The sequence below is a fragment of the Anolis sagrei genome, chromosome 6 (genome assembly GCF_037176765.1).
Source record: "Anolis sagrei isolate rAnoSag1 chromosome 6, rAnoSag1.mat, whole genome shotgun sequence".
NCBI lineage: Eukaryota > Metazoa > Chordata > Lepidosauria > Squamata > Dactyloidae > Anolis > Anolis sagrei.
Window position 1 is genome coordinate 114,470,491 of NC_090026.1, and position 21,277 is coordinate 114,491,767.

Sequence of the window (21,277 nt, forward strand, 5' to 3'; positions counted from 1 at the left end):
GTTTGGTCTGGTTTTGAAGTTCTCAGGGACCAAGACTTGTCATTTCCCTTCCAACTTCACAATTCTATGATTCTTTAGGAGCGATGTTATTATGTTTGCCTGAATTGCATTCATTTGGACTAAATGGCAGGAATTGTTTCTTCTAACTCTAATATTCCATCGTTCTATGACATGTTTGCACTTTCAAACTATGTTTTGAATGCTCATCTTGAACATGGATTTCCTGTTACTTTATAAATCTATGCACTAATAGCAGCCACAGTTCTCTGGAACCTGTATGGCTGGATCTACACTGCCAAATAATGCAGTTCAAACTGCAGTATATGGCAGCGTAGATCCAGCCCAGGTGTGCAAGTCATGTTATCCACAGCTCAGCTGGAACATTGAACTATAGCACTCATACAGAACTTGAAGAAGTAATTTGTGGACAACAATTTTCCAGATTTCCTAGATTAGAATGGATTCCAGGGGTGGCACTCCAAACAACAATGGACTAACTACTTGAAATTTGTTGCACAACCCACTTTGTTGCGATTTTCCTTTTGTATTCTTTAATAATAATTCCTCAAGGATCTCTGTTTCCAGCTGCTGACTAGGAAACATACAGACACACACCATTCAGTTCTTTTTTCTGCATCTAGGAGTCTGAGTCATTCAGAAGCAAAGGATAATTTCCAGCCTGCTTTCCCTTCTGGATAGATTGCATTGTTAGTTGCCTAACATTCAGATACCAGGTGCTCTTGTGCATCTGTGGTAGGGGGTCAGCTTCACTGAATACACCTTTGAACCTTTCCCTGGCTAGGAAAGAAAGGCAGAAATGTAATTATTTTAATTCTAGGTCCTGCCAGCAAGGATGGCAAGAGATATAACAGTGAGCGCACACAATGAAGAGGGCAGGCATCTTTGGCTCTGCACGTCTTCCTCTGCAGCTGCTGCCAAAGTGACATTTCCCTCTTTGCCCTCTCTGCCAATCTCTCCCACCCCTCGCTTATCATTTTGAACTTCCCCTCTTCACTCTCCCTAGAGATCACATCCTGATTTCTTCCCTCAAGCAGCGGAAGGATTATTATGTCAGAGATAGCAAAGGAAAGTGTTCTGACAGTGAAAAGCAAGCTGGAAGTTATAACAAAACTGGAAAAAAGTTACTTTGGGGAACTACAGCTTCTTAAATTTCTCATCTAGCAGGAACATCAGCAGGGAATTCTAAGAGCTTTAGTCCAGATAGCAAACTCTACATGATAAAATATCTACAAGTCATTGCTGACCAAAAATTACAGGCAGTTGTTTCTGTTTTGGCCCCAAACCAGCATATCTGTTTGCTTGCCAGATGCTCTGTGAAGCAGAGTACAGTTAGTCCTCTGTATCCACAGATTTTGTGTCCATGGAGTCAACCACCCATAGCTTGAAAACATTTTTTCAAATACAAGCCTTGGTTTTGCCATTTTATATAATTGATATCATTTTATTTGTATATAATGGGTTTGAAAATCCACAAATTTTGGTCTCCATGAGAAATCCCAGATGCAAACCCCAACAGATATCAAGGGACCACTGTAAATATTTTGAAGTGAGAGCAAGTTATTTGTGTGTGTGTGTGTCAGGAGTGACTTGAGAAACTGCAAGTCACGTCTGGTGTGAGATAATTGGCCATCTGCAAGGATGTTGCCCAGGGTACACCTGAATGTTTTACCATCCTGTTGGAGGCTTCTCGCATGTTCCCACATGAAAAGCTGGAGCTGACAGATGGGAGCTCACCCTGTTCCCCAGATTCAAATCGCCAACCTTTTGGTCAGCAGTCCTGCTGGCACAAGGGTTTAACCCATTGAGCCACTGGGGGCAAGAACATGGTCTCAGTGGATTAACCTTCATGGGTCCAATTCTTCAAGGAATACCTTCTTCAGTTCCATCTTAAACTCACATTAGCCCGAGTCCAGCATCCCTTTACTTAGTGTAAATACATGTATGCAGACATGTGCCAAGTAACACTATAGAATTCCCAAGAGGAATTGTGACATCTTACAACATTTGTCAATGACTGGTTGCCATTGTACAATGCACAATACATGACACACAACTAAAATGCAAACTACAGCAAGAAAGTGAAGTATGCACAATTGGAAAGGAAGCTCACTCTCAATTAACAATGGGATTGAGAAAAGGAGAGTAGTGCTGGAATCTTTGCTTTCTACTAGACTCTGGACTCTTACAGACAGGACTAAATCCTGAAAGAAACCAGGATTTAAATCTCGGTTTCCCTAGAGATTTAGGTCACACAATAGTTTCAAATCTGGTGATATTCATGAGGGTGGTGGTACTGGCTACATACCCTCCTATGTCAAACCCACATTGGCGATGGGGGGGGGGGAGGTATGGCCCGGAAATTATGCAATTGAGCTTTCAAGGGAGAATTCCCTCCTTCCCCTCTCAACAGCTCCTGTTGCGTCATGTCTAGATGCAAAGGAGCACTTTCAAACCTCCAGGAATGATAACTCCCTGCTTTTAAATTGTTTAAAAATACAGAATGGGATAAGTGAGGACAGGGTGGCAGTGCCATCCCAGTTTTTTGGCTCTTAGAACCCCCCCCCCCAAAAAAAACCCCAGAATGGCAGTGAGAATTGACCATTGGGATCATGGAAGGCGATCCCGAAACTCCATCCCCATAGGACCCACACCTGCAAAGATCTGTATCTTACTGAAATGTAGAAGGGCTCTCGGGCAAAAGCAAACTGCTGTAGCCTCCATGTGTGCAACATGGTATTCCTAAAGGTCTCATATCCTGGTTTATGATGACCCATGTGGGCCTCATCAGAATTCAGAAATGGGTTCCAAATGATTACTGCAATTACTATAGCTTCAGGAATGGGTGAATCTTGCATGTTGAATTTCCTTGTGCAGCTGACTCACTGGAGAGTTGAAAAATCTTTATGAACACAGCTTCAATTACTACAGTGAAGACCAGGAAGCATTTGTACTTCCTTTTTACATATTTTGCAATGTTTAGTCTCAAATATTCATATCTCAAATCATAGGCAAGCTGGGCTGCATAAGCAAGCTATCTCAGGCTTGGGAAATTCCATATCTGTCCATAGATGGTAAACCATACACTAAAACCCATATACAAGCAATGCATATAGATAGCAGAAGGAATTTAACTGCTTAACTCCCTGTTTATTGGGCATTCCTGAAGCAATACTTCCAAGCCTCCTACACCCATGGGCATAGGAAGCATTTGAAATATGCACAATACCTTAATATTGCTGTGGCTCTTGTATGTTTCAAGTGATTCCTCATCTATGGCAACTCTATTAGGAGTATAGTGTCTAGATCCAGGGAAGTCATGCTACCCATCTATTCTGCCTTGGTTAGACCACACCAGGAATATTGTGTCCAATTCTGGGCATCACAATAGAAGAGAGATATTGATAAGCTGGAATGTGTCCAGAGGAGAGAGACTAAAATGATCAAGGGTCTGGAGACCAAGCCCTATGAGGAGCAGCTTAAAGAGCTGGGCATGTTTAGTCTGCAGAAGAGAAGGTTGAGAGGAGTCATGCATAAATATGTGAGGGGAAGTCATAGGGAGGAGGGAGCAAGCTTGTCTTCTGCTGCCCTGGAGACTATGATGGATGTGAAACAATGGCTTCAAACTACAAGAAAACAGATTCCATCTGAACATGAGGAAGAAGTTCCTGACCATGAGAGGCGTTCAGCAGTGGAACTCTCTGCCCTGGAGTGTGGTGGAGGCTCCTTCTTTGGAAGCTTTTAAACAGAGGCTGGATGTCGGGGGTGTTTTGAGTGCAATTTTCCTGCTTCTTGGCAGGGGGTTGGACTGGATGGCCCATGAGGTCTCTTCCAACTCTATGATTCTATGATTCTATCTTGTGGCTCGGTTTATTTAGATTTGCCTTTGGCATCATCTGAGGTGGAGAGTGAGTGATGTGTTCAAGGCCATCCAATGGGTTTTCACAGCTGAACAGGAATTTGAATTCTAGTCTTCAAAGTCATGGTCCAGCACTCAAACCACTACAACATGTTGCCTCAGTTAATATTGTAACTTATGGTAATTGTTTTGTGATTTTGTGATCCTACAAAGTCTCTGCAAGAGCTAAGTGCTCTGACTCACTACATGCTTTGCATACAGAAATCCCAGAATCTGTCCCAGACATATTCAGGAAGGGCTGAGAAAGCATCTTGTCTGAAATCGTGAAGAGCCATTACCAGCCAATGTAGATCGTACTGAGCTACATGGCTGAATGGCTAAATACAAAGCATCTTAGAAGCTTCTGTTTCCAGATTTTTTTTTTTTTAGCAATAGCTACACTAGTCATTGAGTGATTTCCCCTCTTAATGAAATCCAGCTTTTAAAAAAGATAAAATGTCTTTTTGAGCATAGCCCTATTCAGGTATTTTGCCACTGCTGCAATTAGAAGGGCAAATGGTTTTTTCTTTCCTCTTCAACTATGGAAGGAAGAAGTCCCCCAAAAGTTGCAATCGTGTCTGCTTGAATGGAGTTTTGTAACTAGGGATTGCATGAGTGTATCGGAGAACATATCCTTGGCTCTCTCTTTTTGCATACCACAAGGAACACCTGAAAAAAGCCCATTTTATTCTTTGGGAAGGAGAGGTTTCTGTGATCAATGATATTTCCTCTATTTGGGATTAAGTTGACCTTCATTCACTAGCAAGGGACAATGCTCATTAGTGTTGGACATGAGCTTGATCATTTTGATATTAATACCTTGTTTATGTGACCTTATGATGGCAATGTTGGGAAAGGTGGGAGATAGAAGTGAATCTCTTAAGCAAAGTAATTAATGCTGAAAGTAGGAGTGGAACAGTTCACTAGTTCACACCACTCTGAATGCTGGGTCTAGCAGAGAAGGAAATTGACCCAACAATGTCATGTGGTGGCAAAAAAGCCAATGGGACTTTGGCTTGTTCAAATAAAACTGCCTTGAATAGCCTTCGGGTTGAGAAAGGCGGTATATAAATATGGTTAATAAATAATAGAAATATAATGTCTAGATTCAGGGAAGTCATGCTACCCCTCTCTTCTGCCTTGGTCAGACCACACCTGGAATACTGTGTCCATTCTGGGCACCACAGTTGACGGGAGATGTTGACAAGCTGGAATGTGTCCAGAGGAGGGCGACTAAAATGATCAAGGGTCTGGAGAACAAGCCCTATGAGAAGCAGCTTAAAGTTGGGCATATTTAGCCTGCAGAAGAGAAGGCTCAGAGGAGCCATGTATAAATATATGAGGGGAAGTCATAGGGAGGAGGGAGCAAGCTTGTTTTCTGCTGCCCTGGAAGACTAGGAAATGGAACAATGGCTTCAAACTACAGGAAAGGACATTCCACCTGAACATTAAAAAGAACTTCCTAACTGTCAGAAGAGCTGTTCAGCAGTGGAACTCTCTGCCCTGGAGTGTGGTGGAGGCTCTTTCTTTGGAAGCTTTCAATCAGAGACTGGATGGCCATCTGTCGGGGGTGCTTTGAATGCAATTTTCCAGCTTCTTGGCAGGGGATTGGTCTAGATAGCCCAACTCAGTGATTCAATGATTCTAAATTAAACTTAGGTTTTATACACTATAGAATTAATGCACTATTTGAACCAGCATGGTACAATGCTATGGGTTCATGGGTGGCAGGCATGTAGCCGGGGGGGGGGGGGGCCCTGGGGGGGCTTCAGCCCCCCCCCCCCCCCGAAATTTTCATGGTGGTTCGCGAAAAGGCCTTACTGGTGCATTATTTAAACTGTTATGTTTATTCCTATCATGATCTGATCACCATACTCAATATATCCCATATGCATGGGGGTATTGGGGTAATGATACAAAGGTTTGCTAGGCTAGACCCTCTTTCACTCAGACTCAGCCCCCCACCCGAAACTCAGCCCCCCCGAAACCCCCCCTGAAATTTTTTTAGCCCCCCCCCCAAACGAAATCCTGGCTACGGGCCTGATGGGTGGTGTAGTTTTACAAGGTCTTTAACATTCTCTGGCAAAGACTGCTGGTGCTTCACCAAATGACAAATCCCAGTACTGGGCCATGGCAGTTACATTGGTGTCTAATTGTATTAATTTTGTTGTTGAGGACTTCATGGCCAGAATCACTGGGTTGCTGTGAGTTTTTTGGGCTGCATGGATATGTTCCTGTAGAATTCTCTCCTGACATTTTGCCTGCATCTGTGACCGGTATCTTTAGAATGCAGATACACCCTCAGCCCTCTTTATAAGATATATAAAAAATAAAATAGATACTTACTATAATCCATGCTATTCACATTCTTGGAGAAATTTAAGAAAGGCCTTACATAACACCAGGACATTTGGAGCATTGTTGGGAGAGAGAGGTGTAGAAACCTCAGAGAATATAGGAAAGGTTAGGCGATGCAGGAAGAAAGTTGGCATAGAAAAACCCACAAAACAAACAAAAAGGAAATTTCTATAAACCTGCTGTGCCTAAATTCTATAGATAGGTTGCTAACTCCAACAAGACAGCCATGTATAGAACCTCCTGTCACGTCTTACAAGACGTGGAATTGCCAGTCTTTAGCCAAGATACTTCAATCTCCTCTTGTAGCTGCAGAGGAAATGTCTAAAACTCAAGGTGAGTTGTAATTTTGTCCCTCCAACTCTTTAGATTCTTTTCTCTCTCTTTTCTATTCAGAAACTAGTTCTGTATGACATGATAGGATGATGATATATGGAATAATCCCAGAGATGCTGACAAAAATTTGAATTCCAGCAATGAGGGCTTTGGCACTCCAGAAATGAGCGAAGCTGAACCCCAAAGGGAGAAATGTACCTCCTTTCTTTCGACATGTTGAAACAGCCCACCATGGTGGTGACAAGCTGACACTCTGAAAATCTATACTCTTTTTTTTTTAACCAGAGGCAATGTTTAGCTGCCTCAGACTTCACTGGTAAATCATATGTTCCCAATCTCCACCGGAAAACCCAAAAGCGTTCTGCCTTTCCATGGAACAGTGATCCACTTACCATATTTTGAGCTCAAGAAGCAATCTATTTTTACAAAAAGAAAGACAGAAAGAACCCTGTCAGTATTTCAGTGAACTTTCTGAGCAGCCAATCTTTTTTATACTTTTATTCATAAATAAACATTGCTTCCTTTGAACTGCATTAAAATTGGATGTGTTTTCATTGTAAAACATTCTGGCTTCCCTATCATTTAGACGTATACAGGAATGATACTTGCAATTAATTTTCTTCTTTAGGAGCACTGGTGGTCTAAAACAAGCAGAATGTATGCCAAAATGTAAGTAAATAAGAGTCAAACAACGAGACATGCTGCTTATATCAGGAATTTCAGATCAAGAGGATAAGTTTCACTCCTGCTGTTTAAACAGAAAGTGCCAAATTCCTCCTTGGAGCAATTCTCTTGTAGGTAAGGGTGTTTGTACCAGTGTTGAATTTTCTCGGGTTATAATTTGGCAGGTTTTTTTTGCCCCGTGTCAAGTGCGACTTGAATAATTACAATTCACTTTTGGTAACTTTGGTAGTAATATTGCTGAATATTATCAGATCCTAAAGACCTAGTTGTTTTGTTCTATCTGCCATTGGCCTGAAAAGGAAAAATGGGGGAAATCAGTTTCTTAAAATTTGATCAGGCAGTTTTTCTTTGTGGCAATGAGTTGGTCTGTTGGAGTATTGTTGATATTCTGCATTAAGTAGCACAGCCATCATGTGACTATGTGATTGTAGACTTAAAACTATGCAAGCATAATGTGAGATCTTGACCACTGACCATGGAAATGCATTGGGTTGGATTTAGGTCTGAAGCAAACCAATTGAAACCAATGACTAACTTGACTTCTACGAATGTCAGTGGGCTTCCAATTGTATGTCTGACCAAGCCTTGAAGCACAGGTTTTTATTAGATAGACAGTTCTTTTTCAGATGATACAGCCAAATTTGGGGTCGATGAATCTTATATTTGTGATCTGGAGTGAGGAGTTACACTTCCAAAACTGACTGGCTTACCTTGGGCAAGTCACACACTCTAAACCCCTTAAATCCCCATGATAGTTTCTCCGTAGGGTTGCCATTCATTGGAAATCACTTAGGCCCCTTCTACACAGCTGAATAAAATCCCACATTTTCTGCTTTGGCAGCGTGGACTCGGAAAACCCAGTTCAAATCAGATATTGTGGGATTTTCTGCCTTGATATTCTGGGTTATATGGAAGGGCCTTAAAAGGCACACAACAACTACAAACCCTTCTACACCACTGCAAATCCAACATACAGATTGTTAGAAGATGTAGCTGCCAGCTCTTATAATTTTCCTGGGCAGACTTTGGATATGCAAAATCTGGGCTCCCCTCTGTTGCCATGGCTGCCATTCATGCTGGATGGCATCAGGGTCATTTTGTTATCTCCGATTACAGTTATATAAATGTTCTTGCCAGGTTAAAAAAAAGAGGAAAGAATTAAGTAGCTGATCAATAAAGAAAGCTTTGAGAAAGTTAATTATAAATGTGAAATCTGTAGCTAGAAAAAAATCATGCCAATTAGTCAAATAATTTTTGGAGCTTATTATCATGATCAATTTATTCTGGCCCAGCTATATGCATGAAGGGCTGGCCTGACCCCAGAATCTTTAACTTGGTAGCTGCAATAATGTCAAGTATTTTTGACATTCTTCCTAATGGCAGAATCAGCATTCTTTGACTTGCTGAGGATGCTTCTTACATGTCGCCAAGGAAAGAACATAAAAGTAGCAAGAATGATGGCACTGAGTGAAACAGGAGCAGCTGTGGGCAGCCAGAGAAGACAATCTGATGGTGCTTATTCCTTTGTCTCCCCCCAAATTCTGCTGCCTGAGGCAAGAGTTTCACTTTGTCTCATTAGAGTTGGCTCCAAATATTAAACGGACTTCACACTGAGACGCTGTGCTATCTATATTATTGTCTCCCCCTCCCTTTTTTCCTGCATTTCTGAGAAGTTTTGCAGAAGACTGATCTCTTTCTTTCTACATGGCCTGCTTGTGACCCCTTGGCAGAGACCTTGTCTGAGACTGTAATGTTAATTTAGGGAAGTGTGAGAAAAGCTGAACTGTACTGGATGATGTGACTCACCTTGGCGGAGTTCATGTTTTCCTTTTGAGGGATAGTGGAAAAGTTGCAGCTCAGCCCGCTGGATCAGATGTGCTAATGGATATTACTTCAGGGAAGCCAGTCTCCTTCGATCCATCTTGCTTAGAGAGCAAATGGGAGAGGTGACAAGTTACACAGCACCCTAAATATTTAATGCCCTGTGTTTCTTCCAAATCTGTTGCTGAGTAAGTTCCTAAACAAATTGGCCTGCGCGGAAACCTATTGTTCAACATGCTGCTGCAATATCAACTGTAATGTGAGCAGGGGAAAATGAAGATAATGTGATACCCATGGGATAAGGCTAAGTAGATTCAACAGGCAATCTTCATAAATGGATGTCTACGTTGATCTATAATAGAAGATAATAAGTGTGTTTGTGTACACATTCATGCCAAAGCTCAAATACCATACAATTCGAATGCTTAAAACTTGATGTGTTTAATAAGGGGACTCTAGGGTGTTTGCCTCTTAAAGATGGGTTCATTAATTTAATTCTAGTTAGAATTCAAAGAAATGTCCATGCTAATCTGGAATATCAGCATGAAAAGGGATCTTGTAACACCTTAGAGACTCACTGAGAGAATGAAGTTGGCAGAATAAGCTTTCATAGAAGAACTAGACTTAGTCTACGAAAGCTTATGCTGTCAACTTCATTTCTCTGTTGGTCTCTAAGGTGCTACAAGATCCCTTTGCATATTTATTTAAATTAATTAACTTATCTGTAGGCTGCAGAACCATTTTTAGTCACTAGGTGGAAGATTTCACTAGTCTTTCCTCTCCAGTCTAGCAGGTGGCATGGTCACTTTTGAAGATACAACATCCATCATAGTAATTCCAATAGCATGTCCCTCTCCATTTTGTGTCCTTTGTTGGGTCCCCTGTTGCTACATGTGCTCCCAGAATGTGATTTTCTAAGAAATCCAATAATACTCTCCACACTTAATTTTTCTGAGGGGGGGGGGGGGATGAGGCAATGTAGGCAGTGGTGGTTTAAAGAATTGGCTGCAAGTGATACACTGGCCATCACAAAAAGTAGGGTCTGTAATTGGTTCTGGAGGTTCACAGCACATTGTCTGTCCCTCTAACATCTGCAAGAGAAAAGACACATCTCGAGGTGTTAGAAGATTGTCTCCATTCACAAAGAACCCAAATGCTATTCAACTCATGAGTACTCGTATTGCATCAATAGGAGCATAGTGTCTAGATCTAAGGAAGTAATGCTACCCCTCTATTCTGCTTTGGTTAGACCACATCTGGAATACTGTGTCCAATTCTGGGCACCACAATTCAAGAGAGATATTGACAAGCTGGAATGTGTCCAGAGGAGGGCGACTAAAATGATCAAGGGTCTGGAGAACAAGCCCTATGAGGAGCGGCTTAGGGAACTGGGCATGTTTAGCCTGAAGAAGAGAAGGCTGAGAGGAGATATGATAGCCATGTATAAATATGTGAGAGGAAGCCACAGGGAGGAGGGAGCAAGCTTGTTTTCTGCTTCCTTGGAGACTAGGACGCGGAACAATGGCTTCAAACTACAAGAGAGGAGATTCCATCTGAACATTAGGAAGAACTTCCTGACTGTGAGAGCCGTTCAGCAGTGGAACTCTCTGCCCCGGAGTGTGGTGGAGGCTCCTTCTTTGGAAGCTTTTAAGCAGAGGCTGGATGGCCATTTGTCAGGGGTGATTTGAATGCAATATTCCTGCTTCTTGGCAGGGGGTTGGACTGGATGGCCCATGAGATCTCTTCCAACTCTTTGATTCTATGATTCTATGATTCTACTCTGAAGCAGAGATCTCTGAACAAGGAACTCTTATAAGGAAAAAAGGTTTGATATTGGAACTCCTTCTTCTGCAGAGTAGACTATTAGGGAGCCCTGAAGAAGGTCTCAGAATACAGTAGTCATATGTTGAAACACTTGACTTCTCAAATTTGCTAATAAAGGCAGTATTCTAGCATCTTGGGACTTATCTTTCTTTTCTCGTCTAGGCTTTATTGGATGTTCTTCCATTTTTGCTCTTCCTGTCATAATGACTTGAAAAAAATATACTTATAAATGAATAGTGGATAAATAATAACTGTCAATAAAATGCAACAAATGCAGGAGGAGGGGAGGAGGAGGAGGAGAATTTGGCGATTGATGATGAGGATTATGGCTGGCATTCTATATTGAAGTTTTAGATTTACAACCTGGAGTTGTGGATCTATAACTGCTTTGTATTTCATAAGATCACACAGTCTAACTGTAAGACTCCATAAATGCCTTCAACCAGCAACTCCAGGAAGGTTCATTCAGCTACTGACTGGGCACAAGAAGGATGAAATTTCTGGCACTCCCTTCCAAGTATGTGAGAATGGGACAATAAGAAGCAAGATTTCTGTCAGAATTTCTGCTTGTAGCTTCATTTACTTGGAGAAATGCCATCCAACTTATGCCCTTCTTGTGCCATTTTCAGCCAATGCAACTACTACTTGTTAAGGTAGGCTTGTGGGGTCTGGTCAGGAGATGTTACTCAGTTATACCTATGTACCTAAGCAGCCAGCGAAGAATATTGGTGAACAATAATAACTTGATCCATTTTTAGAGTAAACATTTTAGTAAAAACCTTTCCCAAGTTTTCTCTGAGAAAGAAACACAAGCATGCAGGCACACACAAATAAATACAAAAAAGGAGAAGACATTATGATCTGTTTACTAGCAATTGCCTTTGCAGCAGAACAAACTGTTTCAGTGTGTATATATTCAGCACACAATCACTAGAGAAAAGAATTCAATAGTATGTAGTAGAGGTGGAAAAGGATAGGTGTCGGGCAGTGATATGTGTGGTGTGGAATGTAGGGTTACAAGAGCATCCCTGTCTTCATCGATGAAATCTGGAAAGTGTAGTTCAGCATGCATGTGTATATATGCATGTTGGGAAGAAAAGTGCTCCCGCAGTGAAGTCTGTGCATAGAGAACCGCATGGCTATTGGCCTTCGTTCTCAAAGGTCAGGAGATTGTTAACCATCTCAGGAGGGAGTCAAAGCCCAGCCCGGGAGCAGTAAGATAAATGTTTGGATGACAGTGATTTCTCTCATATGCTTTCTCCTACTCGATGTAGCTAGCTGACAGGAACTCGGCCCATAAATAATACCCTGGAATATCCTGTGGAGGAAAACAAGCAGCCCTAACATGTCACTACAGGCCTCTTGCTGCTAGTCACCGTTGAGAGTTCCCGCAGAGAGGTGTGTTGGCTGTGAGAGCAAGTGAGGAAAGGTGGTTCATCGGTGGGAAGATCTGATAATAAGTAATAGAGAAAGTATTACAGGAAAAGGAAGGGAGGGAGAAGCAGTCAAAAGGAGAATAAATGTTGAATCCATGTAACTTCATTTTATGTATGTTTACTTAGAGGAAGCAAGTCGCACTGACTTAAGGAGCATCTGCAATGCCCAAGTATAGACGTTTCATTACTTTCATTACTCCATCTCAAGGAATTCTAAGATTTGCAGTTTGGTAAGAGGATATTATCTGACAAAAAAGGCCAAAAGCCTGGTAAAGTTCCTTAGCATTGAGCCACAGCAGTGAAATTAGTTTCAAACTGCATTAATTCTACAGTGTAGATGCATCCTTAGACGTACTCACTCTATCCAACTCAGAATCTTAGATTAAAAGATGGAGTGGAGCAAATTTGTGACCAGGAATAAGCATTTTGCTGGGTGTTGTACTCATGATGTATTGTTTAAAAACATATCATAAAATGCACATATTTAAAAAGAATATACACATTTTAATGCTAGCAATCCTATATCCCATGCAGAGAAACAAGCAGGCTTCTAAAACTGTGCGTCATAATTTCTAAAATGGGGATAATATACACATTTAAGAAAAGGTGTATAAAAATCATAGATATGTTTTTTTTTTATAACACGAGATACAGTAGCTTGAGTGTTGAGACTCAGCGTCTGTCTCATGCACCTACTACCAGTAGTAGAAGGAAACGTGGCTTAGAGAATGATGAAGCTCAGCGGCAGCTGAAAAGGATCAGGGACTTGTTTCTAGAGAGTACCGATGAGGAGGATTTTGCAGGTTTTACTCGCGAGGAGATGGAGCTGGACGATTACAGAGGTGTAAAAAGAGCAGCCAGCAGCTCAAATAGCGATGTAGGATCTGTTGCTAAGCGCCCGAGAGATGTAGCAGATTGTGGGGACTTTGACAGCGAAGAGGAAGATCTGGATTGGACTAAAGTGCAGGAAGTCATGGATGTCCTTAATGCCCCCTCCTCAAGTGGGGAATTCCAGGGTTTTCAGGATGATTGGGCTGTAGATGATTCTTTGCAGGATGGAGCACGGAGTGCTGACTGGCAACAATGGCGCAGCCTGGATTCACCTGAGGATTTGGACCCAGCTGACAGTAACTCCAGCGATTCGGATGAGATTTAAGCAGCAGCTTGGGGACAGACGAATCGCAGAGTTCAAAGTGTCGCATGCCGTGTGCCTTGTGTTAACTCCTGCCCTGAGTTCTTGTTGCAGCTTCGTGTTACCTGACCCTGTGAACAACCCTGCTGGTTCCTGACTCGTGAGTCTTCTGTGCCTTGACCCTCGGACTGTCTGACTACGCCTCTGCCTGTTCCTGTTAACTTCCTTGGACCGCTCCTCATGAGGATTGCCGTATGCTGTTTCGTTGGCTTTTGGAATGGACTATGTTTCCTTGCTGAATTCAAGCTGTTTGTTTTGGTTTAAAGACTGACTTTCCTTTTCGTCAGCCAAGGCTGACTGAGACTGGTTTGTTTACTTTCTGCTGACTGCAAGCCTCCTTAGTTTACATCTCTGAAGATAAGAGTCTCCTTTGTTTTGCTAATAGACATTAAACACCTTCCTTTAACTCCAACGGTGCCGTTTGTGTTTCTGCCTGGCCTGGGTCTTGACAGATTGAACTCTGCCCGAAACAAACCCAGCAGGAGGCATGGCATCTCTTGGTGAGTTGGCAGACCAGATAGCCCTTTTAAAAGCGCAATTTGATGCACTCCATGGGGGAGGATCGGCTGGCGGGCCGCGTAAGGCTCGTGTTATTGTCCCCGAGCGCTTTTCTGGAGAAAAGGATGGTTTGCCACTGTTTTTGATGCAGACCAAGGTTTATTTTAAGCAAGTGCCTGCAACAGATTACCCTACTGATGAAAGCAAAGTGGCTTTTGTGATCAGCCTCCTGTCGGGCCGAGTGGGTAAGTGGGCTGTAAATTTGGTTAACAGTGATAGCCCCTTACTGAATAATTACGCTGGCTTTTTGGACGCTCTTAAGGAGGTGTTTGGAGACCCTCTCCAGGAAGAAAATGCCAGTCGTGAATTACATGCTATCAAGCAAGGGAAGGAGTGCGTGACGGACTATTTGAATCGTTTCAATTACTTGAAACAGCATTTAGACTGGGGCGAGAAAGCTTTTATGACTTGCTTCACCGCGGGGCTTGCTCCAGCTTTAAGGATTGAATTAGCACGCTTTGAACCTCCGGGGACCTGGGAGGCATTGACTAAAACAGCTCTTCGGCTGGAGAGAAGACAGAACATGCTGCGGAAGGAGGGGTATTTACAGCCGCAGACCTTGCCCGCCGTCCCCTCTAATGTCAACACCGCCGCTGCCTGTTCCAGTTTGGATACTGAGGAGCCAATGCAGCTGGGGAGTCAACGCCGGCTGTCCAAGGAGGAGAAGGAGAGACGGCGTCAGTTGCATTTATGTCTGTATTGTGGTGCGGGGGGCCATTTCGCCCGCAACTGCCCGGCCAAGGTTCCTAAGGAGCAGGGAAAAGGCCAGCCCTAATGTGCTCAGGGGCAAGCACATTAGGGCCAGTGGTTCAGTGGCCCCGGTGTAAGGACCATGTGTTTTTGTCCATTGAACTCTGTTCCAGTCAAGGTAATAAATTCTCCACCTGGGCCCTAGTGGATTCTGGGGCGACAGGGTCCTATATGGACAAAGGCTTCGCTTTTGAACATCACGTTGAGTTACATAAGAAGAGACAGCCAGAGTGGGTGGAAGGAGCAGATGGAGCTTTAGTTGGCCACCGGTCTGTCACCCTGGAAACTGGGCCCCTGAAGTGGGAGGCTCAGGGTGTAGAGGGCTGGTTTTCCTGGGATGTGATTACCCTGCCTAGGTATACCATCATTTTAGGCATGGACTGGCTGTCCAAGATTAATCCCAGAATAGACTGGCAAGCCAAGACCATTACCTTAGCACCAGCCGTTTGTGGCACGTTGGCAGTAAATCCAACGGATATCGAGGGGGTTCCGGACTGTTATAAGGATTATTATGACGTGTTTAGCAAGGTTCAGGCTGACAAACTCCCACCCCATAGGCCTTATGACTGTCAGATCAAGCTGATGGAGGACGCCAAGTTGCCTGCGGGTAGGGTGTACGCTTTGTCTCTTCCAGAACGTCAGGCCTTGAAGGACTACATTGGGGAGAATCTGGCCAAAGGGTTCATCCGACCATCCAGTTCCCCTACTGCCGCTCCAGTTTTCTTCGTGACCAAGAAGACTGGTGATTTACGTTTAGTTTGTGACTATCGTATTTTGAATAAGTTTACCATACGGGATCGTTATCCGTTGCCACTAATCCCTGAGTTATTGTCTCGCGTTCAAGGCGCTTCCGTCTTTTCTAAACTGGACTTAAGGGGAGCCTATAACTTGCTTAGAGTTAAGGAAGGCGATGAGTGGAAAACCGCTTTCAACACGTATCTCGGCGCATTTGAATATTTAATCATGCCTTTTGGGTTATGTAACTCACCAGCTGTGTTTCAACGGTTAATGAACGATGTGTTTAGAGATTTTCTAGACAAATTCATGGTTTGCTATCTGGATGACATCTTGATCTACTCGAAAGATCTTCGGCAGCATCGACAACACGTGAGGATGGTGTTACAGAGGCTCCGGAAACACGGCCTGTTTGCCAAGGCTTCCAAGTGTGTATTTCACGTCTCTGAGGTGGAGTTTCTGGGACACATCGTTTCGGGGCGGGAGGTGAAAATGGACCCGCATAAAGTAGATGCTGTCCATTCTTGGAAGGAACTCACTTCCAAGAAAGATGTGCAACGCTTCTTGGGCTTTGCTAATTATTATCGAGATTTTATTCCCCATTATGCAGACATCACGGTGCCGTTGACTCGCCTTTTGAAAAAGGACCAGCCTTTCGCGTGGACTAAGGAGGCTCAGAGGGCATTTGAGACCATCAAATGCAGCTTCGCTGATGGGAGAGTCCTGAGCCAACCTGATGTGAATCGTCCCTTTGTGGTGGAAGCTGACGCCTCCAATTACGCATTGGGAGCGGTCCTGTCCCAGTTGGATGCGACTGGTATCTTGCGCCCTTGTGGCTTTTACTCACGCCAGTTATCTCCATGTGAGCAGAACTACACAATCTGGGAGAAAGAACTCTTGGCGATCAAGGTGGCCTTCGAGGTTTGGAGGCACTGGCTGGAAGGTGCTAGGCACCAGGTGGTGGTGCGGTCTGACCATCGCAACCTTGAGCATTTGCTAACTGCCCGCAAATTGAACCAGCGTCAGATCCGGTGGGCTATCTTCTTTAGCCGGTTTGATTTTCGAGTTGAGTTTGTTGAGGGGAAATTGAACTTGAGAGCGGATGCTTTGTCTAGGAAATCTGAATATAAGACTAATACAGCACCCATTATGCAGACTGTATTACCTACAGCAGCCTTGAACTTAATGGAGGGTGCGGGGGATCTTTGTGACCAGGTCAAGGCAGCACAAGCTGCGGACATTTGGACTCAGGAACAGCTAACCCTGTTGGAGAATGGCCAAAAACCTGTAATCGCTAACCTCCGCAATGAGGGTGGGATTTTAATGCGCAGAGAGCAGCTGTACGTTCCTGCAGGCAGTTTGCGTCTTGAGATTCTTAGATCCCACCATGATGAACCAGCTGCAGGTCATTTTGGGAGGTTTAAAACCGTGCAACTAATCACTAGAAATTTTTGGTGGCCTAAAATGAGGCAGGACATTTTAAAGTATTGTGACAGCTGTGCAGTGTGCCAACAATGTAAACACGCTCCTGGGAGGCCAAGCGGTCTGTTATCTCCTTTGCCAGTGCCAGAGAGACCTTGGCAAGTGATTTCTATGGATTTCATTACAGATCTGCCTAGGGCACGGGGATATGCCTGTATATGGGTTATAGTGGATTTATTTTCGAAAATGGCACATTTTGTACCGTGCGCTAAGGTTCCCACAGCACCTGGGTTGGCCAAGTTGTTTATGAAGCACGTCTTTAAGTTACACGGGGCTCCGGACACTATAATTTCAGATCGCGCCCCTCAGTTTGTGTCACGATTCTGGAGGCAATTCCAAGCCCAGATGGGGACCAAGCTCAATATCTCCTCTGCTTTTCACCCACAGACGGATGGCCAGACGGAGCGAGTGAATGGCTTTTTGGAACAGTATTTGCGTTGTTTTTGTTTGCAGCAAGCTGGGGATTGGGTGCAGTGGCTCCCTGTGGCTGAATTCGCCTACAACAATGCGACTCATGCTGTCAGTCGCCACTCTCCATTTGAATTGGTTTATGGTATGCAGCCCAGGTGGGGGTCGGCTCCGGCGCATGATGTTGTTTCCACAGATCCTGTGTACCGATCCAATGAATTTCTTGCTTTACATGATGTTGCTCGCCGTATTCTTATAGAAGCCAAGGATGCTCAGAAAGCGCAGGCTGATAGGCATCGGCAGGAGGGTGCTGAACTCAAGGAGGGGGATCTTGTTTGGCTCTCTTCCAAGCATCTCAAACCGTCTGGGGGCAAGTTTGCGCCTCGTTATGTGGGTCCCTATTGTATTGTTAAGCAGATTTCGCCTGTAGCTTTTCGTTTGCGACTGCCTCCTTCTTTGAAAGTGCACCCGGTGTTCCATCGCTCTATGCTCAAGTTAGCTACCTCTGAATCTCGACCTCAAGTGACTGAGAGTATTTCCCGCCCTATGGCTCCGCCTGTGGAGGGGGGGGCCTTGGAGGGGGGGGATAGTGTTGAGACTCAGCGTCTGTCTCATGCACCTACTACCAGTAGTAGAAGGAAACGTGGCTTAGAGAATGATGAAGCTCAGCGGCAGCTGAAAAGGATCAGGGACTTGTTTCTAGAGAGTACCGATGAGGAGGATTTTGCAGGTTTTACTCGCGAGGAGATGGAGCTGGACGATTACAGAGGTGTAAAAAGAGCAGCCAGCAGCTCAAATAGCGATGTAGGATCTGTTGCTAAGCGCCCGAGAGATGTAGCAGATTGTGGGGACTTTGACAGCGAAGAGGAAGATCTGGATTGGACTAAAGTGCAGGAAGTCATGGATGTCCTTAATGCCCCCTCCTCAAGTGGGGAATTCCAGGGTTTTCAGGATGATTGGGCTGTAGATGATTCTTTGCAGGATGGAGCACGGAGTGCTGACTGGCAACAATGGCGCAGCCTGGATTCACCTGAGGATTTGGACCCAGCTGACAGTAACTCCAGCGATTCGGATGAGATTTAAGCAGCAGCTTGGGGACAGACGAATCGCAGAGTTCAAAGTGTCGCATGCCGTGTGCCTTGTGTTAACTCCTGCCCTGAGTTCTTGTTGCAGCTTCGTGTTACCTGACCCTGTGAACAACCCTGCTGGTTCCTGACTCGTGAGTCTTCTGTGCCTTGACCCTCGGACTGTCTGACTACGCCTCTGCCTGTTCCTGTTAACTTCCTTGGACCGCTCCTCATGAGGATTGCCGTATGCTGTTTCGTTGGCTTTTGGAATGGACTATGTTTCCTTGCTGAATTCAAGCTGTTTGTTTTGGTTTAAAGACTGACTTTCCTTTTCGTCAGCCAAGGCTGACTGAGACTGGTTTGTTTACTTTCTGCTGACTGCAAGCCTCCTTAGTTTACATCTCTGAAGATAAGAGTCTCCTTTGTTTTGCTAATAGACATTAAACACCTTCCTTTAACTCCAACGGTGCCGTTTGTGTTTCTGCCTGGCCTGGGTCTTGACATTGAGGGTTGGACTACAGCCATGGAAACTCACCAGGTTACCTTGGGCAAGTCACACTCTCTTAGACTCATCACACTAGAGAATGATTCCACTTTCAATCAAGTTTCTGCCATCTGCAGAATTCTGGGGTTTGTAGTTTAGTGAGGCTGTTAAAGGCTGCTCCCGAAACTACAAACCCCAGAATTCTGCAGGAGGTTGCAACTGGATGTAAAGTGGATTCATTCTCTAGTGTGATGAGGTACTCAGAGGAAGGCAAAGGCCATTTTGCTAAGAAAACCTCATGAGGTTTGCCTTGGGGTTGCCATAACTCAGAATGGATGTGAAGGCACAAAACAACAACAATTTGCAAAATAGGTTGGAAGATTTTACAACCTGATCAATTGTTTAGAAGTGGAACAGTTGTTAGCCCTCACCAGGAGGTAAAGTGAGGAGGACAACCTATTTTTCTAATGAGCTTCTACAATGCCATGTTGTAAACACATAGAATGGGACAAATTCAAAAAAAGCTGGCAATTTTATTGAGTGGGGCTTCTTTAATGACTAATTAAGTACCTGTCTCCACCCCTTTCTCCCCTCTTTCTATTCCTCTCTGGTGATGCTTCTTACTTTCCCAACTATAGATTTTAGCCAGAAGCAGGAGCTGGGATGACAGAACCTATAAAACAGGTTCACAGTTCTAAAGTAGAACATTGCCTGCTGAGCGCCTGGCTGCCAGCATTTTGCTTGAATTATAATTGCAGGGGTGGAGTTGGGGGAGACGAAGGAAGAGCTCTCATCTTTGTTTTTAATTAATTCAGTCACCAGTTTCATTCCAACGTGTCACACGTTAGAAATCAAAAGCTTCTTGTATAAATAATAAGAGGAGGTGGTGAAGGGGAGTGCAGCAGGGATGGGTTCCTTGATTAGCAATGGAAAATATTAAAAGAGAGAGAAATGGAAAGAAAAAAAAAACAGTAGAGAAGTACATAACAAAACTTCCCCAAGGTAGATGGGCCTCTTTGTCCATCATCAGGAAATGACCGATTTGTCCAACCTCTTCACCAAGGGACATAAGCTACCTTGCTTCCATGGCTGTTCTAAGGATAGTGGCTAAGAAAGCCATCCCAACTTGCAAAGAGGAAGGAAAAAGAAAGGAAATGGCTGGAGTATTTGTGTTCCAGACAAGGCTTGGGGTTAGGAGTTTCCATGTTAGTGGGATATGATTCCACTCCACACTTTAAAGCAAGGATGGACAAAATGTAACTGATTGGCTACATGTGGCTTGTTGGAGCTGTTTTTGCGGCCTCCTATGGTCAATTTTTGTTTGTGGCCGCACACTGCGGTCTAGGGCAGTGGTTCGCAACCTATGGGTCCTCAGATGTTTTGACCTTCAACTCCCAGAAATCCTACCAGCTGACTGGGATTTCTGGGAGTTCTAGGGCAAAACACCTGGGGACTCACAGGTTGAGAACCACTGCCCTAGGGATTGTGTGGTGGGTGACTTCCCACCACATTTGTGCCATTGGAGGGAAAAATCCACACTTAAAATTTTGCAAAAATGCTTCTCTTTAGCCTATTTTTTTTCCAAATATGGCAAAATGTCCCCATACTCCCTATAAGGTGTTTGGGGCATTTAGGGTTTTAAAATATATATAGATATATAGGGATGAACTCTTCCAAGATTTCCTGAGAGGCTAATATGCTCCCTTAGTCTCCACCAGTTGCCCACTCTTCTTTAGAGGGATTGTTGATAGCGCCTAATCCTATCTCTTAAGAAAGTTCAGCATCTTGGATGGCTCTTTGAAAGTTGAGGTTAAAACCCAAAGTGAATTCAATCCCCTGTCCTTACACAAAAGTCACTGGCCAACACTGGAGATAATTTTATTGTGAAATCAACTTGCCTCTTTAACAGCATTTATGGAAATGCCAAAGGATGCCATTTTCTACTTATAACACATGCATTTTCCCATTGTTTCTTCTGTCTTCTTTTTTTACAGAAAAAAAGGAATACAATGGAGAAAGACAGCATAGTTACACAATAGCCCTGTGCAGATATTTTGCCTGCTTGTTTCTAGGGATAAACTGGGTTAAGGACATGGGTCCACATGGACCTTCATGTGTTGAATATGAGTAGGGTTGTGAAACTAAGCTAAATTGAATGTGGATGAGGAATTCAGCCATATTTGGGTTCCTGATGAAAGGAGCTGTACTACTGTATCCATATGAACACAA